The sequence below is a fragment of the Trichomycterus rosablanca genome, chromosome 2 (genome assembly GCF_030014385.1).
Source record: "Trichomycterus rosablanca isolate fTriRos1 chromosome 2, fTriRos1.hap1, whole genome shotgun sequence".
Taxonomy (NCBI): Eukaryota; Metazoa; Chordata; class Actinopteri; order Siluriformes; family Trichomycteridae; genus Trichomycterus; species Trichomycterus rosablanca.
The window spans coordinates 29,988,347-30,015,856 of record NC_085989.1 but is presented as its reverse complement, the minus strand read 5'-3'; the positions used below and the strand labels follow the sequence as shown (position 1 = coordinate 30,015,856).

General features: G+C 40.5%; 1 protein-coding gene across 2 annotated transcripts in view; it reads left to right on the top strand.

Annotated features, from left to right (window-relative positions):
• Positions 1-27,510, top strand: part of elmo1 (engulfment and cell motility 1 (ced-12 homolog, C. elegans)) — a 124,756-nt gene that overhangs the window by 1,024 nt on the left and 96,222 nt on the right. The gene's annotated exons all lie outside the window — the stretch shown is intronic.

Genomic DNA, 27,510 nt, shown 5'->3' with positions numbered 1-27,510 from the left:
TTGATAGGGTTAAACTCTTGCTATTTGTTAGACCACTCATGGACTTTCAGAGACTTTCCCCCTAAATTGTGGGCCCTTATTAAGCTAGATATGTGCCTTTGCAAACTATGTCCAGTCAACTGATACTGCAACAGGATGATTCCAGTTCAGTTCTGAACTCATCTCCAGAATACTTTTAAGCAAAGTGACTGCACCTGACTACAATGTAGAGTGCCACAGCAAAAGGTCTAAATACTTTTGTGAATAAAAGATTTTTAACTTTGTCATTATGATTTACTAAGTGTAGATTGTTGGCAGTTTTGTTAGTTTAAAACCGAATCCACAACACAAAGTGTGCCAAGGAAAATGATGTGTACAAGTACAGAAGCTTTCACCTCTGTATACAGCAGATATTATGAGATCCAGATTTGTCAAGGTAAACAGTGTCTTTAGTCTGTAAAATGTGTTCATATTGTTATTACAGCCTTTAAAAATCAAGACAAATCGGCAGTTTACATTTACATTTTCAGCATTTAGCAGACGCTTTTATCCAAAGCGACATACACAGTGAGCGGAACACAATGAGCAATTGAGGGTTAAGGGCCTTGCTCAGGGACCCAACAGTGGCAACTTTGGTGGTGGCGGGGCTTGAACCGGCAACCTTCTGTTTACTAGTCCAGTACCTTAACCACTGAGCTATCACTGGCCCTAGCTTAGGTGGTGCAGATGGTGTTGGGATCTCGAATACATTGTATTAAGTCTCAGCTCTGCCTGCCGGCTGGGCTGAACAGCCACATGAACAACAATTGGCCTGTTGGGCAATTGGACGTGCTAAAAAGGGGAGAAAATGCATAAACAAAAAAAATCAAGACAAATCAACTCGACATGTAGTTACACTTGTGTTCCTGTATGTAAAGGACTGCTTTTTTTGTTTTAATATAACAAATTTAAACTAATTTAAACAGCCTATAGATGGTTTTTGGATTTATCTGATGGATTACTCAACGTCAGTGCAACACAAGTTTCTCTAAAACGTTTTAACAAATCCCCAGCACTGTGTCTTTTAATTTATTAATCAAACAATGTTCTGCCAGAGCCTCTGTAGGGAAGCATCCTGCACGCTACATGTCATTCACATCTGCATATTTGCACGGGGTATGCTTGAACCTTTTATGTCTGCATAAGCAATGTACAGGCATTCTTTGTTTACAACATGAGTAATCACAATTGTTTTCTGTCTATTTTTTATGTGGAGGTGGATAATTTATCATCTACCAAAAGTTTTACATGCTACATTATTGTGTGATGGTAGAATGCCACTATTGTATAAAAGAATAGCTTGACAGCATCAGAGATGGCTGTGTTTTGGCAGTGACAGTAATTTCTTTCCATCCTCAAGTAGTTGAGTCACTTTTGTGGCTGGCAGCCAGGCTGACTTCACCGCATTTCCCTCATGGACTTCTGTCCCTGCTGGGCTGGCCGGGGGAGCATGTATCCATCCAGCAATCCTGTAGCATGCATCTTACTCTTTTGGTACCAAGTCCTAATTAAATCACAGCAAAGCTGATGCATAGTCATTATAACAGTGGACACTCCCATTTCCATGTGGTTAATGTGTAGGGTGTAACTGTTTATTTGAGGCCCATAGCCATAATTATGACTGATTACTGTGCAGTGTGTGTGTGTGTATATATGTATAATGTGTGTGTGTGTATGTATATGTGTGTATATATATATATATATATATATATATATATATATATATATATACAGTATATATATACCGATGAGATATATATACCTCCTTGTTTCTACACTCACTGTCAATTTTAGTTCTACAATTACTGACTGTAGTCTATCTGTTTTTCTGCATAATTTTTTTAGCCTGCTTTAACCCTGTTCTTCAATGGTCAGGACCCCCACAGGACCACTACAGTGTAGGTATTATTTGGGTGGTGGATCATTCTCAACACTGCAGTGACACTGACATGGTGGTGGTGTGTTAGTGTGTGTTGTGCTGGTATGAGTGGATAAGACACAGCAATGCTGATGGAGTTTTTAAACACCTCACTGTCACTGATGGACTGAGAATTGTCCACCAACCAAAAATATCCAGCCAACAGCGCCCTGTGGGCAGCGTCCTGTGACCACTGATGAAGGTCTAGAAGATGACCAACTCAAACAGCAGCAATAGATGAGCAATCGTCTCTGACTTTACATCTACAAGGTGAACTCCAGCAGCGCTGCTGTGTCTGATCCACTCATACCATATCTATATATCTATATATCTATGCTCTTGATGTATGCAGTTACCTACCCAGCAGAGTCATATTTAAAAAAAAAACCTACAATACCAACAATGTTAATGAATAATCAATAGTCAACAAACTAGTCACTATTCAGTTAATGTTGTCGGTTACATAGATCATTTAAATTAATTTCAAAATTATTTTTTTGGGGAGGTTCAGCTGTCTGAGGTTTAAGAGTCACTGTTCACTACTGATATCATTGAGACCCGGGTTTGGAGTAACTGACTATGATTTTACTAACAATTTAGAATGTTTAATTGTATGGTTAGCTCCTATATGGGACAAGCAAGCACTTTAGATGTTAAAACTGGCTTTAATAACTGTTTACAGATTTTATGATGACAGGGGAGTGTGCCTAACAGCTTTCACACTGATAAGAGTTACATAACTTCTCAAACAGGAGACTGCAGCAACCCAGAAAGCAAAGCTGTGGTGCTTGATTAGGGCTGAACTATAACATTCTAAAAAAAGTAACAACTTTGCTGATTGCATTAACGGGTGATGTTGGATCTACCACAATCAAAAAGAAGCAGTTTCTAAAACTGTGTAAATAATTGCAAATGCCACGTTAAAATGAATGTATTAATATTATATGGTGGCACAGTGCCACATGAGATGTATATTAAATTAAAAAAAATGAGTACAGTCGCCGTTCATATTTATTGTATTAATAATAGCTAGAAAACAAATATGCATTAAATAATGAATGAAAAAATACGAATACAATAATATAGCAAACATTACTATTAAATTAAAATAAGACAAAAGTTCAGCCCTAGAAATGGAATTAGCAAACATCATACACTTTTACTTTTACTGCTAAAGACACAGATCGTTGTGTCTTTCAAATATGCTGTCTACACCTGGCAATTTACCAGGTTGCATCATTTCACTCAGGAATGACCTGGAACACACAATGTAATGTATAACAGTGTAAATAGTAAATAAACACTTGCTTGGATACTAGGCCATTACAAAAGCGAGAACGGAGCTGATAGATAAACATAATTTACTGCAGAGTCACCCAAATAATTTTTTGAAACAGGGCGTTATAAGTGGAAAATTAACTGGTATTTACATAACTAGTAAAACTGGTACTGGTGTTATTGAATGTTACCAGAGTAATTACAGAGCGATTTTTAATACCTTTCAACATGTTATTCATGGACTACTTATTTTATGTTTAGAATGATTACTGCTACAGGGACTTTTTGCGATAAGTTGTAGAAATATTTTTAGATAATTTATATTTACATTTCGGCATTTAGCAGACGCTTTTATCCAAAGCGACTTACAGTACTGTGACAGTACACAGTCTAAGCAATTGAGGGTTAAGGGCCTTGCTTAAGGGCCAAACAGTGGCAGGCTGGCAGTGGTGGGGCTTGAACCAGCGACCTTTCGATTATTAGTCCAGCACCTTAACCTCTAGGCTACAACTTCCCTACATATTTTGATACATAATTTGTATGGTACTTGGTTGGCACAACTGTCTATTAAGCTAGCTCACTACCGCAGACATCCAGGTTTGAATTTCAGCAAGGCTATTGGCTGGCTGGACGTCTTTACAGACATGTCTGGCTGTGTATACGGTGGGTGTGGTCGAAGCTTGGTGCCTCTTTCAGGATATACCTGCCTTGTACTCTAACAAGGATTAAGTGTTTAATGACAGTGAAATGACATAAATCCAAGCCAAGCCAATGACGTAATTGACTATGGACAACTTTAAAAGATGTGTTTCTACATGGGTTTCAGTCACCATGCTTATTTATGTGCATGTATTTAAAAAATCCTGAAGCCCATAAAAAATATAGTACAGTCACTGAGCAGATACATGCCTGGTAAACTTTTCTTTACAACATTGATGAATTACTGGGTAAAAAAAACTAGTGATCTAAAACAGACATGAAATACATATCATTTTATCTTTTATTATTGTTTTTTTTGCACATAACACATATCTGATAAACATGCATGTGGGCTGTTGTGTGCAGTAGGTATAATGTTATCTACCCTTCACATCCTGATTCAAATGCAGGGACATGTTGAGTCGTGTCACTTAATGCTTTTTATACCTGTAAAACTTGACAACTTTACCCATGAGTTTTACAGTTTTACCCATGAGATCTGGGTTTTTTGCTTTTTCCTTTTTGAGGTGTTAAAAGAATAAATAAAGAATGTGTTTTTGTTGTTCTAAAATCAACAAAAAAGTTTATTTGATCAAAATATTGATGCATTAATATAGACTTAATATAGATTTTCTATCACTAATCTCCATATCTTCCTTTTGGTTAGATTGATTTTTATGCTTTCATAATCTTTCTTGTTCTCAGGTTAATTTTAAGCAGTGCGTGACTGGTCTTTGTGTATGTTGAAAGCAGAAGTTTTATTTTCTTTTTCCAATTTCCTCGAGTGCTTAGAGGGCAGAGTTCTTAATACAAGCAGCTCATTTGAATTTATCACACATGCAATGCAGGTATAAATTAACTTTTACACTTTCACAGACTCTCACCTTTCAGCGCTGATGTGTTTTTTAGTCTTTCTTTTTAACACCAACATATAATCCTTTTTTAAATGAGGGAGCAATTTTTCTCACACTGAATTTTTACTTTCTTACTTTGAAAACTGTCTTCACTTTGGATTTAACGTTGAAGGTTTAGCTCATCTTTGCACAGAAGTTGCTGTCAGTGCTTATAGGGGGGCTGACAGACATTTACAGATGGCACACATATCAACACCCATCCTCCACTGTCTACTTTTTAGACTGTTAGTTTCACAGTTAATATGTTGCTATGCATATAATTACCTCGTCTGGATTGGTTACCGACAAAGACAGGTACAAACGCAGGAGCTTGAGTTGTAGCCGTGTGTCTCTATGCTTAAGCACATTCAGTTCCATATATACTATAATTTCTTGAATTATTAATGAACTCATCTAATAAAAGACCAAAGAGTGGCCATTATAAACTGAGATGCATTAATACTGCTTTAAAAGAGTCCTTTATGTTTCCATAAATTAAAAATAGGATTTTTAAATAGATAAGACTTCTTGAGTGGCTAATTACATCTCTAGGCTGAGATTAAAGAATGGTACAATAACATGGTGGCATTTCCATGCTTATAAATATTAATCTCAGTATTTTTAATTAGGGTCACCCTTTCTTTACTGATGCACCAGAATTAAAATAAATACATCATACAGTTTTGTAACATCCCTTCTTTTTTGGGTGGACATACCTGATGGATACTATTTAGGAACTGGCTGTCAGTCTCTATCTGGGCTTTTTTGTACAAATGGTTATTGCATTGCTGTTACTCAGCATTCTGAAGCTGCATGCTCGAAGTCCATCCCGCAGTGTTCTTGCCTTGAAGGTTCCTGTAAAAGTTTTCCTCTAATGTGAAGGCTTGTGGCTTCACTCTTAAGCCAGAAATATAAAGCTGCATCCTTGTGGTGAGCTGCTTTCATTCCTATACTTCACCACTGCTTTCGCTTTGTTACTGCTGTGATTGTCTAGTGCAGTGCACATTACATGATCTTAAAAAATTTAAGCTTAAACCAGTACTAATGAGAGAGACATTCAAACAATTGTTTTACTGTAATATACACCGATACTTACCATATAGAAGCACTTTGTAGTTCTACAATTACTGAGTGTAGTCCATCAGTTTCTCTGCATGCTTTGTTAGCCCCCTTTCATGCTGTTCTTCAATGGTCAGGACTCTCCCAGGAGGTATTATTGGGTGGTGGATCATTCTCAGCACTGCAGTGACACTGACATGGTGCTGGTGTGTTAGTGTGTGTTGTGCTGGTATGAGTGGATAAGACACAGCAGCGCTGATGGAGTTTTTATACACATCACTGTCACTGCTGGACTAAGAATAGTCCACCAACCAAAAATATCCAGCCAACAGCGCCCTGTGAGCAGCGTCCTGTGACCACTGATGAAGGTCTAGGAGATGATTAACTCAAACAGCAGCAATAGATGAGCGATCGTCTCTGACTTTACATCTACAAGGAGGACCAACTAGGTAGGAGTGTCTAATAGAGTGGACAGTGAGTGGACTCGGTATTTAAAAACTCCAGCAGCACTGCTGTGTCTCATCCACTCATACCAGCACAACACACACTAGCACACCACCACCATGTCAGTGTCACTGCAGTGCTGAGAATGATCCACAACCTAAATAATACCTACTCTTTGGTGGTCCTGTGGGGGTCCTGATCATTGAAGAACAGGGTGAAATCAGGCTAAAAAGTATGTAGAGAAACAGATGGACTACAGTCAGTAATTGTAGAACTTCAAAGTGCTTCTATATTGTAAGTGGAGCTGATAAAATGGACAGTGTGTGTAGAAATTAGGAGGTGTTTTTAATGTTATGGCTGATCAGTGTATATGTTTGGAGACTTGAGAAAATGGCTCACTGAGTGTCTCACTACACGAGCGGTTCTAACAGTCAGGTTTTGGCGACTAAAAAATTGAGCTTAAAATCATGTCGCAATAACTACAGCTAAATAAGAATCATTTACATTAATGGACTTCTGTCATGCACATCTGCAAAAGTCTAGCTGTGATACTAATAACACTTTATGGACCAGAGGGATTTACTGTCCAGTACTGATGACTCAGGTATGGATTCCAGTTCGCACTGACTTTGTTAGTTTGAGATTTACTGTCTATTTCCTTGAATTTGCCAGGTGCTTCGGATTTATTGTAAACGGTGGCACTAATTCACCGGCTTAATGTCTGTAGGAGTGCTTCTCTGGGACTGACATTGCTGGACCTTGTCTAAGATGTGACCGCATTGTTAAAGAGAGCGAGTTAAAAAGTAAGAGTCTATTCTGGAATGTGGCTTCCAACAATTTAAAATGGTTATTGATGTAGACAGCATATTTGGGAAATTGCAGATGTGAAGTGTGAAGGAACAGTCCATCTTTTTATTTTAGTGGAGATCTATGCTGCATTTGCCGGATTTCTGACATACGTGGTGTGGCGAAATTTCAGCAGACCTGCAGAATAATTCATCTGCACTGTAATGATCAAATCTGCAGCAATTTACTGTAACAATATTTGCTATTAATACTACTATTAAGGGCGCCCAGGTGGCGCAGCGGGATATTCCGTGGTGTTGTTACTGGGTGCCATCTAGCAGGCATAATTGGCAGTGCCTGCAGTAGATACTAATTGGCCACCGTATCTGCGGGGTCGGGGCTGGACTATGTGTGTCGGGTCCTCATACTCTGTGTAAGGACCCTGATTGGCGGAAGAGACGCCTGTGCAGAATGCAGGGGCGAGCAGAGGAGGGCTGTGCAAGTTTCGGAGGAGGCATGTACAGCAGCGTGCTCTCCTCGGATGCAATCTGGTATCTCATAGCAGCGGAAGACAAAATTGAGCGCGCTAAATCGGGAGGAAAATGGGGAGAATATGCATAAAAAAAATACTACTTTTAAATCTGAAACATTATTAAATGTTTGGTCCTGAGAAAGCCAGCTTAGAATGCGTAGAATGGGCGGTCAGGTGGCGCAGCGGTAAAAACACGCGGTATCGAATCCAGCTCTGCCTTACCGGCTCAAGGCTGAGTGGCTACATGAACAATGATTGGCCGGTTGTTCAGTTGGGGGGCGGAACAAGGGGCCGGAAGTGGGTCTCTCTCTGTCAGAATATTGCAGTTATGACCTCTGCCGGCTCATTAGAGGCGCCTGCAGAAGAGATGAGGGAGGAGTGCTCTTAGGGTGTGTCTCTCCGCATGCAACGCTAGGTGGCGCAACACTCATTAATGTGTAGGTGAAAAAATGCAGGCGGCTGTTGCTCATGTTTCGGAGGGGATATGGGTTAGCTTCGATCTCCTCGGTCAGGGCAGAGTTCGGCATAGACAGAGAGGAAACACGATGCAAATTGGATAATTGGACGCGCTAAAAGGGGAAAGGAGAAAATGCAAAAATGCAACAAAAAAAAAAGTAAATACATAGAACCTGATGTAGAGGCTTTAATTAAGAATTTAAGAAAGATAAATCACACTTAAAGGCAGCATGTACTGTTGTTGAGGCACACTTTCAGGTCCAGCGTTCTTTACTTGGCTTTCTTTTATCACTGTCTGTATATTTTGGATTATTGGTGTATATTTTGGATTGTTGGTGTATGTTTTGGACTCTGTTGGTGTCCTCAGATGTTTTCTCCAGTTAATCCAATTTACACATTCCGAAAGCATGATGGGTAGATTGACTCCTCCAAAAATTAGGTAAAAATAGGTGTGAGTGAGTATAAATGAATGGTAGTGTGGTGTCATATGACAGACTGCACCCTGTCAGAAGATGTATTCCTGCATTTAGTACCCCCCAGACAGGCGTCCCATTGACTGCGAGCAGAATAGCTGTTAGAGACCAACTGAATGCAGCTTTGAAACTGGGAAAAACACCAAAATGCCAAAGACACCTCAGTGCAGAATTTTTTTCACCAGTGCAAAGTTCCCAGTTAAAATTACATACATCACGTTGCTTTAAACAGCTCAACCTCCATTGAGTTTTCTTTGTCAGGTTTAGTTTGACTTTGCTGTTCTGATCGCAGCTTTAAGTTTGTTTGTTTTGAGAAGCAAAATTACCAGCGCCTTTTTTAGTCGCCTTTTTCTGTTGATAAACTAAGTTCCATTTAGCTAGTTCTCATTATACTTCAAGCAGTGTTTGTTTTGGGTGTGTCTGAAGTCTGCATTGCGAGTTTTCTTTGATCCGCTCTCTACAGTGCGTATTCGGAGAAGTCATATAAATCTTTCAGGGTTTTGTTTCCATACCAGACCCGACTGTGCTTTTGTGTGCACGTCACCTTGAAATCTGTTACAGTACGAAGAGTGCTGATTCTGTTACACTGTGTCTGAGTTGACATTGCAGATTGACCTTGACTTTGCAATGCAGCACTCTTTATGTTTGGTGCTGAAATGTGCAATTTTACATGGACGTTTGATTGTCCCTGGGGGGGATGTTTATAATGAGACAAAAGAACACTGCTGCAGCAGATCTTTATACAATCAGTCTGCATTTCTTTCTTTTTCTGATTACAAAATCAAGGTATGTGCAGCATAAATCACTGACCAAATAACATTTACATCTAGGTATAGATAAAATCCATACATGCACACACGTCTGCCAGATGTGAGCATGACTGAAACATCTTTACACAGAGGTGGTGGCTTAAGACACCAATTATCAGCCACCTATAAAGCGGTCCTGAGGTCCCTTCCCAGGCGGTTTAATCCCCATTCACACCGCATCCCATGTGACCCAAACGACTTACTTGATGGCAGGTTATTGCTTTGAATCTAATCCTTAAAAAAGCACTAAATCTGTCTGCTGATTGAAGAGGAACCATAAAAATGTGTCATTTGCCGCCCAGAGAAACTAATACCATCTAAATATAACATTCCTTTTTCTTTCTGCATTTTCCCTTTTTCTCCTGATCTAGTGATATTTAATAACCAAGTTGTATCTCCTTTAATGCTGCAGACCCTTACAGTGATTGAGGAGGGCCGTACCTAACACACACTGAGAAGTGTAGAAGTTAATTGTTTTTTTTTCTCACCTATATGAGGCAGGTTCACACAGGGTTCAGTACTGCGTATGGAGAGTCACTCACGCACCAGATTTTGTAGACGCCATCGACTAGCCGGCAGAAGCCAAAATTGCATAATTTACATTTACAGCAACTTACAGGACTATGACAGTATACAGTCTGAGCAGTTGAGGATTAGGGGCCTTGCTCAAGGGCCCAACAGCAGCAACCTGGCATTGGTGGGTCTTGAACCAGTGACTCTCTGATTACTAGTTCAGTACCTTAACTGCTAGGGTACAACTGCCTAGTAATAAGGAATCTCCTTATTGGCCAATGATGTCTGTGTGAGTGCCTGGCTGGCCGATAGCAGAGCTGAGATTCGAGAGCTCAAGGGGAAAAAAGGTCAATATTCAACCAACCAATCATCTGTCAGTCCTGTGAAGCATGATTGATGAATATGTGTTTGTGGCATGGCTTGACGGGTACATTGGATGGGCTAGATTTGTTTGGTTGTTACATTTTTTTTAGCTGGGTGCCAACATTTTGACATTTATGCATGACTACAGGCATAACCATTACAAATGAATTACTGTATATTTAAATACAGACAATCTATGAAATGTAGAGATTTGGATGGTCAGCATAAGGGGCTGAACAGGTACCACAGATGATTAAAAACCCATCTCTTTACTAAGCACTTAAGCAGACATGTACTTATTGATGCTCTTATTTATTTTTTGCATTAAAAAAAAAAACACCTTTGGCTTTAACAGGGTTTCAGCAGATTTGTGTTCTTAAACTGTTGTCTACTTAAACTAGAGTAAGGTAATGTTCACAGTGGAAGGAACCTTTGTAAGTAGCTTTGGATAAGAGCATCTGCTAAATGCTGAAAATGTGAAATGTAAAATGTAAATGAATTTGGTTGTTGAGTGTTACAGTTATTAGCTTGCACAAAAATCTCTGTTTGCATTTAGGCATGCTTCGATTGTTAATCAAACAAACTGTTCTGGTTTGCTGCTTACTTGAAGAAGCCCCAGAATTATGTTAGAGGGAAAAGTTTATGTGTATGTTGTAGTTGGACGTGACTGCTGGCACAAAGCTTGATCCTAGCGACTTGTTTGTCCTCACATCGTGGACTAATAAAAAGTTGACCACACAGCTTTTTTGTAAACTGCTGTATCATGAATCTTAGGTCATTTTGTGAGCCATTCTCTGAGCCGCTCGTAACTCCAGTGTTGTTGCACTGCTGACTTCTAATATGTGTGTTTGACAGCACAGAATGTCATAAGGACTGTGTGAACATCTGCAGACAGTCCATTCTACTCTGTGAGGCCTGAAATTGGTCAGATGTATCACTGCTTGGTGCAACAGACAGTAAATGTGTTTTTCAGTTGTGCTTCTGTAAGCCGCTGAAATGCTCTTATTCCATGGTTCCACTCCAGGCTTGACGTGGCCTCCCGCTTCGGTCAGGATGCACTTTAGGTGGTTCTCCTCTGCTGCCTTGCTTTAGTGGTGCTTTGTTGATTGCTGTTGATTGCTATTTCCTTGGTTGGCTGCTTCCCTGCCAGACGAGGCATCTGTCTCACAGCACTGTGTGTGCAAACAAACAGAAGCTCTGTGTTAAACCGAAGCTGACCCAACACTACACCATCACACTGGGCAGCGTTATATTTAATAAGAAACCTTAGTGCTACAGTCAGCACTTCTGGGACCACCTTTATGAAGGGTATGTACACTAGTGCGGAGCAACTGTCTACATAAAGATTCTTATTTATAGTGTTACACTTGGGTGCCTATTTCTTTTGCATTAAATTTTTAATAAAAGTACATAGCACATTATTTTAAAGTTATAAAATTTTACATTTTACATTTTACATTAAAAGCCAGATTATGGAATGACTAGAAATCATATAATTATTAGACAACTAATATTTAAAGCAGTACTTTTATATATACAGTGTGTCACAAAAGTGAGTACACCCCTCACATTTCTGCAAATATTTCATTATATCTTTTCATGGGACAACACTATAGACATGAAACTTGGATATAACTTAGAGTAGTCAGTGTACAACTTGTATAGCAGTGTAGATTTACTGTCTTCTGAAAATAACTCAACACACAGCCATTAATGTCTAAATGGCTGGCAACATAAGTGAGTACACCCCACAGTGAACATGTCCAAATTGTGCCCAAAGTGTCAATATTTTGTGTGACCACCATTATTATCCAGCACTGCCTTAACCCTCCTGGGCATGGAATTCACCAGAGCTGCACAGGTTGCTACTGGAATCCTCTTCCACTCCTCCATGATGACATCACGGAGCTGGTGGATGTTAGACACCTTGAACTCCTCCACCTTCCACTTGAGGATGCGCCACAGGTGCTCAATTGGGTTTAGTCCATCACCTTTACCTTCAGCTTCCTCAGCAAGGCAGTTGTCATCTTGGAGGTTGTGTTTGGGGTCGTTATCCTGTTGGAAAACTGCCATGAGGCCCAGTTTTCGAAGGCAGGGGATCATGCTCTGTTTCAGAATGTCACAGTACATGTTGGAATTCATGTTTCCCTCAATGAACCGCAGCTCCCCAGTGCCAGCAACACTCATGCAGCCCAAGACCATGATGCTACCACCACCATGCTTGACTGTAGGCAAGATACAGTTGTCTTGGTACTTCTCACCAGGGCGCCGCCACACATGCTGGACACCATCTGAGCCAAACAAGTTTATCTTGGTCTCGTCAGACCACAGGGCATTCCAGTAATCCATGTTCTTGGACTGCTTGTTTTCAGCAAACTGTTTGCTGGCTTTCTTGTGCGTCAGCTTCCTTCTGGGATGACAACCATGCAGACCGAGTTGATGCAGTGTGCGGCGTATGGTCTGAGCACTGACAGGCTGACCTCCCACGTCTTCAACCTCTGCAGCAATGCTGGCAGCACTCATGTGTCTATTTTTTAAAGCCAACCTCTGGATATGACGCCGAACACGTGGACTCAACCTCTTTGGTCGACCCTGGCGAAGCCTGTTCCGAGTGGAACCTGTCCTGGAAAACCGCTGTATGACCTTGGCCACCATGCTGTAGCTCAGTTTCAGGGTGTTAGCAATCTTCGTATAGCCCAGGCCATCTTTGTGGAGAGCAACAATTCTATTTCTCACATCCTCAGACAGTTCTTTGCCATGAGGTGCCATGTTGAATATCCAGTGGCCACTATGAGAGAATTGTACCCAAAACACCAAATTTAACAGCCCTGCTCCCCATTCACACCTGGGACCTTGACACATGACACCAGGGAGGGACAACGACACATTTGGGCACAATTTGGACATGTTCACTGTGGGGTGTACTCACTTATGTTGCCAGCTATTTAGACATTAATGGCTGTGTGTTGAGTTATTTTCAGAAGACAGTAAATCTACACTGCTATACAAGCTGTACACTGACTACTCTAAGTTATATCCAAGTTTCATGTCTATAGTGTTGTCCCATGAAAAGATATAATGAAATATTTGCAGAAATGTGAGGGGTGTACTCACTTTTGTGATACACTGTATATATATTTCCCACATTTATAACACCTTTTTAAAGCATACAAGTGTGGTTACATGATGTTTTACAATATCACCCAACCTTACACACCAGACTGAGTGCCCTAAATACCAAAGGAAAAGACACACATTCTCCATAGCTGGAACAATGAAAGACATTTTTAACCTTGAAAAAGCAGAAAAGCTTTTGAACTTCATTGCAATTACTAAATTAGGGATACACATCTAATATCAGAGACTACCTAACAGATACAAAGCACCCACATAAACCTTTCCTGCCATGAATGCAACAAGAGTAAATATGGTATAGATAGATAGATAGATAGATAGATAGATAGATAGATAGATAGATAGATAGATAGATAGATAGATAGATAGATAGATAGATAGATAGATAGATAGATAGATAGTCACCCAACCTTACTACAAATTATTCACTAGAAATGTAGTGAGTAATGGTCAGGACGCTACATTAGATTCATTAATGGCTGTAAAAGCATCTCGTTGGTGTAATGGGGCGGCACTATGGCTTGGTGGATAGCACTGTCGCCTCACAGCAAAAAGGTCCTGGGTTTGATTCCCAGGTGGGGCGTTTTGGGTCCCTTCTGTGCTGGGTTTACATGTTCTCCCTGTGTTTGTGTGGGTTTCCTTTGGGAGCTCCAGTTTCCTCCCATAGTCCAAAGACATGTAAGTTAGGTGAATTCAAGATACAAAATTGTCCATGGTGTTTGATATTGAACTGATGAATCACGTGTAACCTGTAACTACCTGTTCTGTCATGAATGTAACCAAAGTGTAAAACATGACATTAAAATCCTAATAAATAAATACTTTAATAGATAAGTAAATAAATAAATATTGTTTTGATTAATGGTGGTTCTTGGCTTACAGCTCAGACGAGTAAGGCCTACTTCCAGTGGATAAAACCATGTGTACATGTGAACCTGATTTCAACAATGAACTTTTAAGTCATTGGATTGCATTGATAGTATTTGTGTAGTACTTTTTAAACACAACTTCCCAAAATCCAGATAATAAAAACTCTATAGATGATGCTTACAAATCTGATTGAATTCCCAAATTACATGTAGCTAAAACATTTATGTCTACATTGCTAACTGGGGTAACTGCATTATAAACAGTTTAAGCAGTTTTGGCATGTAGACATTTACCAGCTAAGCTGTATTCCAGCATGCTGGTCTGAGCACGCTGCTTTCTTATCAGGAACTAAAATCATGCCATGCTGCCTTGAAAGCCTCTGATGACAAACCAAGAACTGCTGCGTACAGCATTTCCGTCCTCAACATAGAGGAAACGTCTGAGCATTGTCAGCTGAGCCGCTTCCTGTAACAGCCTACAGTGCTCACATCCATTTCCTGCCCAACGAACACTTGATTTGTTCCAGTAATGACTCTTATTTGTGATACAATATAATGCCTGATTCTGTCAAAAAAAATAAAAATACAAGAGTGTAACGGCCATTAGAGAGCTGAGCTATTTATGGCCGAAATGCAGTTTATCATTAGAAGTCATTTGTGCAATTAGGTTCTAAGTGTAGGCTTGTTTTTCTGATGTTTTTTTTTTCTAGCTTGTTTTTCTGCTTTGCAAAAATGCACGAGCCACAACTAAGCCATAAAAGGGCAGAAAATAATAATAGTAGTTCAGCATGACTGAAATAGATGTATAGCAGTCAGATCAAAGCCTGTTCTCCAATGGGACGTAAGATTTACCACCATAAAATAATAATAACCCATGGCAAACCTCAATGAATGGGCAGAGCTGAGGATACAACGCATGTGTGGGGCAAATATGAACAGCAGCCAGGCATTGTGGGTGTGGTTAAGGGTGTTTCTCACCAGCTAGAAGTGATGGCTTCTGTCTAACTTACCGAGTTTACAGACTGCAATTTGTTAGAAGTGGGTAGAATAAAAAAAAAAAAAAAAAATAAATAAAACATTTTACCTTTTAAATAACTATGATTTTACTTAAGTAAAATGGAGCAAAGAAGATTAATGTATTATTTTAAAACATATTTAAAATATGTTACATTGTAAAAAAAACAACCAGTAGTGACACAACTGCTCCCTCATCAGAATAGTTCCTTATTTAAATTACCAACAAAAAATAGAATAGCAAGAATACACCCCCCTCTTCAGATGTAACCAAACATTTTGTGTAGATACTTGGATACTTGGCACCACTGAGATTTGCACCCTGTTTTAGTGGTGGTGGTAGCGTTATAAACCCCTGCACCATTTAACCACCCATATACACTATATAGCCAGGATTATGTGGGCCTCCCTAGTTATTAAGTTCAGGTGTTGCTTTCAACTTTGTTAGTTTGACTATAGCTGCATCCAAAATCGCATACTTCCATACTCAATAGTACGCGAAAGCAGTAGGCGAGAGCGGTTAGTATGTCCGAATACATAGTATACATAAAAAGGTACGCGAGAGTATGCAAACGATGCACACTTTCGGACTGCTAATGTATCCCATAATTTAACTGGAGCTGCGTAGGCGTTCGAAGCGGAAGAAGAAACAAGAAAGATAGCGGAGAAAGGAGAGTCCTCTATTTACAAGTGTAAGTAAGATAAACAAAATAAAAATGTTATTATTGCATACAACCCTAAATATCGTTATGATTAGTGCAAAAGACAATAAATATCCAACATTTTGGTGAGTGGGGTTTGTAATGAGCAAGCGGTTTGTAACTATGGTGATATAACGTCATCACTTCCTCACGTCAGCACTTGACGTTGGTAAGATGGCGGACGTAGTAGGTAGGGGTGTTGCGTGCATACTGCATACTTCTGTACTGAAAGTGCGTACTTCTTTACCGGCCGAGCGGTGTGTACTTCCTCGAATCTAGTACGTACTCTGTAAGTATGCGATTTCGGACACAGCTAAAGCCTCTGTGCACAAAGGTTAAGAAAGGCAGTAATGTTTAATGACTTTGGTGAGAAGGAACTTCTTAGGTTTGCATACAGCCCTGACCTTAATGCTGTTGAACACCCTAGGAAGAATTCAAGCCGACCGAACCATTTTACAGCATGAATGCCTGACCGCATAGACACGCTTCAAAATGTTGTGGAAAGCCTTCCCAGAATAGAGTAGGCTATGACACCTGCAAAGTGGTACCCAACACTATACTTATGCCCATGGTTTTGGATGAGATATCCAGCAAGCACATGGTTGTGTGTCCACATTTCCAGAATTGGAAATGTTAAAGCTGTTGTAGGAACAGTCAGAACAGTCTAATATTTTAAAATAGGAAGGTGGGTCATGAACAGGCTGGGATATGGCTGGAAACCATTCATACACATGAATGAATGTGCTATGACTATCACTGTACTGGTATATTAAGCTGCAGTGAGCTACTTTCTTAAGAATAATGTAACATATAACTCTCATATCTCAGCCATGTTTTTAACCTATTGGTTAACAGTAGTTATTAGAGATGCATGAGCACCGATACTGGTATCGGGTATTTGCCCGATACCGCACTCATGAACTTGTACTCGTACTCGCAAACAAGGCTCCGATACTAAACATCCGATACCGTGTGCCTAGTGCACGTTGCTGCGTTATGCCTAGTTCACACTACACGATTTTTGCTCGTGTGCCAACCGCAAACTTGCCCCCCCCCCACTTGCACATCATACATACGATGCAATTTTGCTGATTGAAAATATTACTTTAAAAAAATAATACAGTCCGACCCCATCTGAGCCGATTCTATCAGCACATTATATAAATCCGTGGTTCATTTTGGTTAATCATAAGCGGTTCTTGCTTTTTGATGTAGATGAGAGCAGAAAACGTTACTTCACAGAGTCAAGCATAGACAAAAGTTCATCAATTACTAAGTTGGTTAGTTCGGGATCATCTGCTCTGACTGAGAGAAAACGTTTAGTCCACAGGCAGAACGACTCTGAGTCGGCTCCCGCTCTGTGGTAATACTCAGTATAATTAAGCCTGAGCTTTATAAGGTAAGCGAGTCACACAAAATGTTCTATAGTAGTTGGTGTTTATTTACAACCGCAACATTCATTATAACAGTAAACACGGAGAGATGACTGAGAAAAGAAACTTACGCTGCGCTTAAAATGAATTGACTCCTGAATCACTTATATCGATACAGTGAACAGAGCATCTCCTCTCTTAAAGACACAAACACGTCCTATAACAGCAGCCGTTGCTTTTGTCACCGGTTATCTTCACTGATAACTCTATTTTGAAGGTTTTTTTCAGACGGAACTGAATAACATTAAACGTGATTGTGTGCATGGTCAGTTAGAGTAATATAATCTGTCTCCCGTGGGTGAAAAATGAATTGCTTTAGTTTTAGAAGTAAAAAAATCTCGTAATGCCACGCCCCCCCCCGGTCAGGCACTGGCGCCCCCCCAGACAAGTACTTGCGCGCCCCACAGGTTGAAAACCCCTGTTCTAACATGTCAGATATCTGATCCAATAGGTATTGGTATCGGTATCGGTATCGGCAAGTACAAAAATACATGTACTTGTACTTGTACTCGGTTGGGAAAAAATGGTATTGATGCATCCCTAGTAGTTATAGTAAACATAGTGTGTTAAAAAGTGTCACAATTGTACCACATTTTGTACCACATTGTCTCAATCCCAATCAGGGGTGCTGTCCTAATCTGCATACTAATTATTTTAATATAGTAACACTAGGCCAACACAGTGAGTAGCACTGTCACCTCACAGCAAGAAGGTCCTGGGTCTGATTCCCAGGTAGAGTTGTCAGGGTCATTTCTGTGTGCAATTTGCATGTTTTCCCCCATGTCCTATGTGTGGGTTTTCACTGGGTGCTCCGGTTTCCGCTTACAGTCTAAAGACATGCAGTTTGGCTATCTAGAGCTACTGAAATTGTCCTAGGTGTGAATGTGTGTTTGCCCTGTGGAATGTTTCCTATCCCAGTGAATTGTACCCACTGTGACCCTGAATAGGATAAACTGGTGGTAAAACAAACACACAGTGAATGAATGATTGAACACTATTTTTGGCATATTTATTTGGCATGATGTTCATACTGTTTAGGATGCCACATCAGAGCCATATAACACATGTTCATTCATACTCTCATCTCAGTCAAGCTGCAGAGTCAAAGCTCCACCCACAGAAATGTAGATCTTTACTAACTTTACTTGCCTTGCCCTGACAGACCAAAGGATCCAGTAAACATTTCAGAAAGGGTGTGCAATAGGGTAAAGGAGGGGCAGTGGACAGCTGGGTGGCTTTGAGTGTATAAGAGGGAGTGTTTAAACCACAGTGTCGTCTTTGTTTCTTTCTCTGTGCCAGTCACGAAGCGAATCACTTAAGACTGCAGCCATTCAGATATCCTGAACTTAAACCCTACGTCTTTGCATCGGCGTGCTGGTCCACTCTGTTTGGACCATGTAGTGCTTATACTTCGGGGAAGGAGCGGTCATCAGGCCGCAGACCACCGCAATTCAAGTCATAGTGCCACGTAGTAATTATAGTGAATTAGTCATCATGTAGGCTGGTACATTAGTCATCATGAAGGCTAGTGCTTTTCAATTGACTGAATAACAAAATATATTTGCTTTGTTGTTTGTGTTATTCATTTGACATGTATAGTGAGTGTGTACAAAACCTTATGTTCTTCTTCTGTACTGAGAGTTGTGAGCGTAGTTTAAAACTTTAAAGCTTCTAGCCTAAATAAAATCTGATGCTTTATTTGTTCCCTCAGAGCTTTGTATGTGAGTGTTTGGAAACATTTAGTTTTGTGACCTTGCAGACAGTGGGAAACTAGGATAGACTGTAAACTGTGGCTCTATGTTCTGTTTTTGTCACTTTAATTACTAGCCTGGTACGTTTATCTAGGGTACTTACCCATGTTTCAAAAGAGTTCTCCTGTGCCTGCCACTGCAAAAGTGTTGAACCATTTTGTTTAAAGTAGGACATGTAAAAATAGCAATAAACCAACTGTGGAGTATGCCAGGCTGTTGTAGGTCTCAGTCTAGGTGGTAAAACCATTGGGGGGTTTCTGATGTTCTTTTCTTATATGCAGCTAACCTTGACATATTTAGGGGTAACAATTGAATAGTTTTAGTTTAGCCTACAATTAGGGCTTTGGTAACAAGAGATGATTTACAGTATACGGTCAAAAGTATGTGGACACCCCATTTAATATTGCTAACAGGTATATCAAATCGATTCTAAAAAATAAAATATGCTTTCAGCTTAGTGGCAACAGTTTGGGGAAGAATGATGACTGCACATGTGCACAAAAATATCCATAATGGCATGGTCTTACTAGTTTGGTGTAAAGCAACTCCAGTAGCCTATTTGAACACCTTTGGGATGAATTGGACCGTTTTTTTTGCAGATCAGGTCTTCTCGCCCAACCTAGTATTACCAAGTATTACTTTTTAGAGTGGTGGGGGGACTTTATATTATCATTTTCCCAATCGTTTAAACACATTTCTAGAAAACGAGGCTCAATTTGGTGAAAACACAGTTTGAAATGGTCATTTGTTTTATTTAAAAAGTTGTCCAACACAATTTCGCCATGTGTGGAAACGTAATATCCCTTTTTGGTACTTCATAAACCAGTTAATCAACATTAACTGATGATTGGGTTAAATTACTGTCAGCTGTGTTAAATCTAAACATCAGTTTAATAGAAACTATTGTAGGTGTGACAGATTTGGATTCAAACAAAATGAGTGGCAGGTAAGACGGTATTTTCCTAGGTTCACATGTCACAGAAATCCTGACTGAATAGGGATCAGGTCTATTCTATTTAGGTTCACACTGATTGTATCGCTTAGTGAATGGGTTGTTGATAATCACAGCCTTCTATCACCTGCATCAGCCCAGACTTGTAATAGGACCAGAATAACTTGGATGGCTGTCAGCATACTTAACGGGCTGACCTATGTGTGGGGAAACGGTATGTTGGGGCAAATGGGAAATGTCTGTTAGAGAATGCAGCATCCCTTGGTGTGATTTTAGTTTCTGCTTTAACATGAAGAACTGTACATTGTTATAGTAACCACATTCATAATAAATACTTTTTGAGGTAACACTGGATCAGATAAAGTAGGTGATCCAATTTACACTGTAAATTCGACTGAATATCCATCATTATACTATATATTTCAACAGTTCCTACAGCACAGTGAAACATAGCAATAATATGAGTGTGCTCATGGAACCCACAACCCTTCTGACAATTGTATTTATCTTCAGACTGTAATGTATTACAGACATGTGACTGCTGTGCTTGATTTCTATGCTAGCATCAGTGAATCTCGGAGATATACTTCAGACATGCTTTAAAGCGGTGGTCCCCAACAATTAAATAATTTATAAATAATTTATTTTTTTCTGATTTATTGACAATCACACTCTGAAAGATGTTTTATTTTAAATAAAAAAGGATTCTCTTATAATAACATCCATCTGTTCCTCTTGACATGTTTTACACATACCTATTTCAGTCATCTCATATAATTTTATTTTAAATCCTCCCGCCCTTGCCAGTCCTTGACATGATATCTTATATGAAACCAGTCCATGGTGCAAAAAAGGTTAGTGACCGCTGAAACCCAGTTCTTAACAAGTCTTGGATGTTCAGTTTGTCAGAACAGTAGGATGTTTAGCTGATTGTCAAACACATGGGCCGACTCTAAATAGGCAAAACATTTCCACTCGTTTTTATTAACTGCTTTGTCAGAATAGTGGCAGATCCAGTTCCACCAGGATGGGCTGGCGTAAGAGACCTCTAATGCTGCTTTTACACAATGTTATTGCCTGTGGGCACTGCGCCACATACAGTAAGTGTCAACAGGCAATAACATTGTGTATGAGTGTACAAACTGGTTTGTGTGTCAGACTTTAAAAAGTCTTTAAATCAGAATTGCTTAATGTGATGCATTAAAAGATATAGATTGGAATCAGTTTAAAGAAAAAATTCACTCACTCACTCACTGTCTTAACCGCTTATTCAATTAGGGTCGCGGGGAGGGGCTGGAGCCTATCCCAGCTTTTCAATGGGCGCAAGGCACACAGTAACACCCTGGTTGGGGCGCCAGTCCATCATAGGGCAGACACACGCACACACACACCTACACACACCCATTCACCTATAGGGCAATTCAGTGTCTCCAATTAACCTGACTGCATGTTTTTGGACTGTGGGAGGAAACCGGAGCTCCCGGAGGAAACCCACGCAGACATGGGGAGAACATGCAAACTCCACACAGAAAGGACCCGGACCACCCTGCCTGGGGATCGAACCCAGGACCAAAGAAAAATTACATTATCTAATTAAACCCTTATGTTTAGGGTGCTTTTAGAAAATGCTAAATCTAGAAACCAATCTTTCCTAATTACATCAAAATTTGTGACTTGTCACGTCACAGTTAGGTTTGTTATATAACCCATGTACCTAATATAAATATTTATATTTTTAGCATTTAGCAGACGCTTTTATCCAAAGCGACTTACAGTACTGTGACAATACACAGTCTAAGCAATTGAGGGTTAAGGGCCTTGTGCAAGGGCCCAACAGTGACAACCTGGCAGTGGTAGGGCTTGAACCAGTGACCTTTTGATAACGAGTCCTTTACCTTTACCGCTAGGCTACAACTGCCCAAACACTAAACATCTGAAGCATAAATAAAGCCTGTCCAAGGATAATTCTAGTGCAAGAACAATGAGTGGTTTTTATACCCTGTAATTTTAATAGGTAGCATTGTGCTGGGTGGCACGGTGGCTAGCACTGTTGACTCACGGTTTGATCCCCATGCGGGGTGGTCCGGGTCCTTTCTGTGTGGAGTTTGCATGTTCTCCTTGTGTCTGCGTGGGTTTCCTCTGGCAGCTCTGTTTTTTTCCCCACAGTCCAAAAACATGCAGTCAGGTTAATTGGAGACACTGAATTGCCCTATAGGTGAATGGGTGTGTGTATGTGTGGGTGTATATGTGTGTCTGCCCTGCGATGGACTGCCACCCTGTCCAGGGTGTTACTGTGTGCCTTGCGCCCATTGAAAAGCTGGGATAGGCTCCAGCACCCTGACCACGACCCTAATTGGATAAACGGTTAAGAAAGTGAGTGTGTGTGAGCATTGTGCTGTGATACTGTAAAACAGTGGGATTTTTTGAATAAGGTTATCATTCTGTCAGACTATACTGCATCACCCTAGAGTTTTGCTACACATCCTCCATGAATGCCACCACGAGAACAAAATTCTACAATAAAAGAACTATAAAAAAATCTTCACCTCAGTCCCCCCCCCAAAACTGCTTAAATTCTTAAAAGCACTAGGACTTATAAATGCCTATTAAAAATCTATTAAACTCTACATCCTCGGCCGCTCAGGTGGCGCAGCGGTAAAAACACACACTGGAACCAGAGCTGGGATCTCAGCTCTGCCTTGCCGGCTGAGCGGCCACATGAACAACGATTGGCCTGTTGTTCATATGGGCGAGACTAAGCCGGATAGGGTCTCTCTCATGACTGGTGCAATTGCGACCTCTGCTGGCTGATTGATGGTGCCTGCGCAGAGATGAGAAAAGAGTGCTCTTAGGGTGTGTCCCTCCGTACACGCAGCTAGGCTGCACTGCACTCGTCAAAAGTGTAGGTGATAAGATGCATACGGCATGCTGCCCACGTGTCGGAGGGAGCATGGGTTAGCTTCGTTCTCCTCAATCAGAGCAGAGATCAGCATTGGTGGAGAGGAAGCATGATGCAATGGGGCAATCGGACGTGCTAAAAAGGGAGAAAAAGGGGAGAAAATGCGTAAAGAAAATATAAAAAAAACCTCTACATCCTCACAGTCACGCAAACAACACCCTAATCCATATAAAGGCTCTTCATGAATTCCTGTAAAGAAACAAGTCAACCTCTATTTTGTTTTTTTTTCAGCCATAATAGTAGCCATAGCAGCTGACATGGCATTAAGAATCAACCACACAAACAAAAAATCAGCAAGTATAAACTAATTTATGTTGTTTAGACTCTAATCCAGTAGGATAACTCATGTAAAAGCCATGAATTAAGCACAAAACTTGCCCTGTTTGCACAGTTCTGTTCACACAGTAAGCAGTTCGAAGTTAAAAGGTCTTTTTTAAGGCAGTTCAGGTTTAATGGGACTTGACAACGTGCTGTAATGATGATGATTTTGTCTGCGTTCTCCTCACGGGATCTGTCGGGTATTATTATTGTGTAATGTTTGTGTGCTTTTATCACTAATGAGACTATGTCATCCTGCTGTTTATTACTGGCTCCAGCATACAAACATTTCCTAGAATCCTTAACCATCTCAAAATGACTGAATGAAGCACCACTCATGAGCTAAAGTGTTTTGGATTATATACGTAATGATCTAGGCCTTTTTAGCAGAAACTCATGCTGGTTACACAGTGGCTAGCTGCTTGTAGCTTCTTACATGAGACGTGCAGTCTTATACAGTGAATGTTTATGCTAAATTTTATGTTAAGTTTGAGAGAAGACTTCCCTTTAAGTATGTAAATATAGAGACTAGACATATCCTGTTCTCAATTTATTTTAATGTTTGGGGAAATGTGTGATTTTCACTTCCTATTCCTTCTGTGCTATTTTGTAGACCAAACTAACCCAGGTTTATTTTAATATTTCAGTAATGCAGCAATTATCATGTATACACTGATCAGCCATAACATTAAAACCACCTCCTTGTTTCTACACTCACTGTTCGTTTTATCAGCTCCACTTACCATATAGAAGCACTTTGAAGTTCTACAATTACTGACTGTAGTCCATCTATTTCTCTACATACTTTTTAGCCTGCTTTCACCCTGTTCTTCAATGGTCAGGACCCCCACAGGACCACTACAGAGCAGGTATTATTTGGGTGGTGGATGATTCTCAGCACTGCAGTGACACTGACATGGTGGTGGTGTGTTAGTGTATGTTGCGCTGGTATGAGTGGATCAGACACAGCAGTGCTGCTGGAGTTTTGAAATACCGTGTCCACTCACTGTCCACTCTATTAGACACTCCTACATAGTTGGTCCACCTTGTAGATGTAAAGTCAGAGACGATCGCTCATCTATTGCTGCTGTTTGAGTTGGTCATCTTCTAGACCTTCATCAGTGGTCACAGGACGCTGCCCACGCGGCGCTGTAGGCTGGATATATTTGTTTGCTGGGCTATTCTCAGTCCAGTAGGGACAGTAAGGTGTTTAAAAACTCCAGCAGCATTGCTGTGTCTTATCCACCCACTTATCCACTCATGTATAAGGCACTCTGTGTCTTATCCATGTCAGTGTCACTGCAGTGCTGAGAATGATCTGCCACCCAAATAATACCTGCTCTGTAGTGGTCCTGTGGGGGTCCTGACCATTAAAGAACAGCATGAAAGGGGGCTAACAAAGCATGCAGAGAAACAGATGGACTACAGTCAGTAATTGTAGAACTTCAAAGTTCTTCTACATGGTAAGTGAAGCTGATAAAATGGACAGTGAGTGTACAGTAGAAACAATAAGGTGGTTTTAATGTTATGGCTGATCGGTGTATATTGTGCTACCTTTATGTGGACAGGGTCCAAGTGTACTAGAACAGAACGAAATCAGCTACAGTTCTATCGTGATTCCCAATTTATTGTAAACCAACTGCCTGTTTTACTGGCTTTATCAAAGGAGATTCTGTCTGTGATTTAATACTGTCAAATTTTGTTTTTAATAAGGAACTGATCTTTTGTGGTTAAATCGAGAGCTAGTGCTTATTCTGGTTGTCTAATAGTTTACTTTTTCACAGTGAGCTTGTTTTATAACCCATGTCTCTCAGCCATTTAGTGCTTTTTATAACATCAAACATGACTTTTTTTTCTCACAAGTACTGAGGAGGATCTTCACACTGAGCGCACTATAATGTTTGAACGGATATAAATGCACAGTCACTGAATAAAGATTTTCCCCCGCTGTCCCTGGAGAGACTTGTACCTCTCCCTCCTCCACCACATCAAACTGTTTGGAAGAAGACAATGGAGATACAGGGTGGTTCCTCTTTGTCAGCCTGTTCGCCAGAATTGAGGACAAATGGCCCTTGTGTAACACAGTTTGGCTCACACAAAGACCAGCTTTACGTTTTTACAATGGTTCTGTCCTTACTACGCACAAGCCGAAATCATTCAAGTAAATGCTGTATTGATTTCTCGTATTTTTGAAACTACAGTATGCAACACACTACTTGTACAATTATTCTGATATCTTGCTGTGATTTACACATGCAGTTTTCACACGTTCATTTATTGGGTTGCACCCCTTGATGCATGAATAAAAAAAACATATTGCACATCCAGTGGGTGGGATGGAATTAATGTCTCAGATACTTTGTACAGTATGTACACCATCTGTGTATTCTCTCTACTTAAGGACACATTATCATAAATAATTCACTATATTGTCATTCACAGCAGAATCTTGGCAAGGACTACTGACAGCTTTGTCAGTAATAAAAATCAAAGTAACAGTAACACATTTGTCCCAGCCTCCTCTCTCAGCTTTTTTGACAGCTCACACCTTGAAGCGTTGTTATTAAAGGTTTTCCCAATGGTTTAATCATGTTGTAACTCAACTTTAGGTCATACAGACTAGCAGCTGGTTTTAAGACCGCAATGTTATGTAGGGGTTAAATAATGACGTAGTATTTTAGAGTAGCAGTATATTTTGTTAATACTGCCATCTTTTAAGTTCAAGAAGCCCAAAGGCTTTATTGTTATTTCATCTACAGTGTATCACAAAAGTGAGTACACCCCTCACATTTCTGCAGATATTTAAGTATATCTTTTCATGGGACAACACTGACAAAATGACACTTTGACACAATGAAAAGTAGTCTGTGTGCAGCTTATATAACAGTGTAAATTTATTCTTCCCTCAAAATAACTCAATATACAGCCATTAATGTCTAAACCACCGGCAACAAAAGTGAGTACACCCCTTAGTGAAAGTTCCTGAAGTGTCAATATTTTGTGTGGCCACCATTATTTCCCAGAACTGCCTTAACTTTCCTGGGCATGGAGTTTACCAGAGCTTCACAGGTTGCCACTGAAATGCTTTTCCACTCCTCCATGACGACATCACGGAGCTGGCGGATATTCGAGACTTTGCGCTCCTCCACCTTCCGCTTGAGGATGCCCCAAAGATGTTCTATTGGGTTTAGGTCTGGAGACATGCTTGGCCAGTCCATCACCTTTACCCTCAGCCTCTTCAATAAAGCAGTGGTCGTCTTAGAGGTGTGTTTGGGGTCATTATCATGCTGGAACACTGCCCTGCGACCCAGTTTCCGGAGGGAGGGGATCATGCTCTGCTTCAGTATTTCACAGTACATATTGGAGTTCATGTGTCCCTCAATGAAATGTAACTCCCCAACACCTGCTGCACTCATGCAACCCCAGACCATGGCATTCCCACCACCATGCTTGACTGTAGGCATGACACACTTATCTTTGTACTCCTCACCTGATTGCCGCCACACATGCTTGAGACCATCTAAACCAAACAAATTAATCTTGGTCTCATCAGACCATAGGACATGGTTCCAGTAATCCATGTCCTTTGTTGACATGTCTTCAGCAAACTGTTTGCAGGCTTTCTTGTGTAGAGACTTCAGAAGAGGCTTCCTTCTGGGGTGACAGCCATGCAGACCAATTTGATGTAGTGTGCGGCGTATGGTCTGAGCACTGTCAGGCTGACCCCCCACCTTTTCAATCTCTGCAGCAATGCTGACAGCACTCCTGCGCCTATCTTTCAAAGACAGCAGTTGGATGTGACGCTGAGCACGTGCACTCAGCTTCTTTGGACGACCAACGCGAGGTCTGTTCTGAGTGGACCCTGCTCTTTTAAAACGCTGGATGATCTTGGCCACTGTGCTGCAGCTCAGTTTCAGGGTGTTGGCAATCTTCTTGTAGCCTTGGCCATCTTCATGTAGCGCAACAATTCGTCTTTTAAGATCCTCAGAGAGTTCTTTGCCATGAGGTGCCATGTTGGAACTTTCAGTGACCAGTATGAGAGAGTGTGAGAGCTGTACTACTAAATTGAACACACCTGCTCCCTATGCACACCTGAGACCTAGTAACACTAACAAATCACATGACATTTTGGAGGGA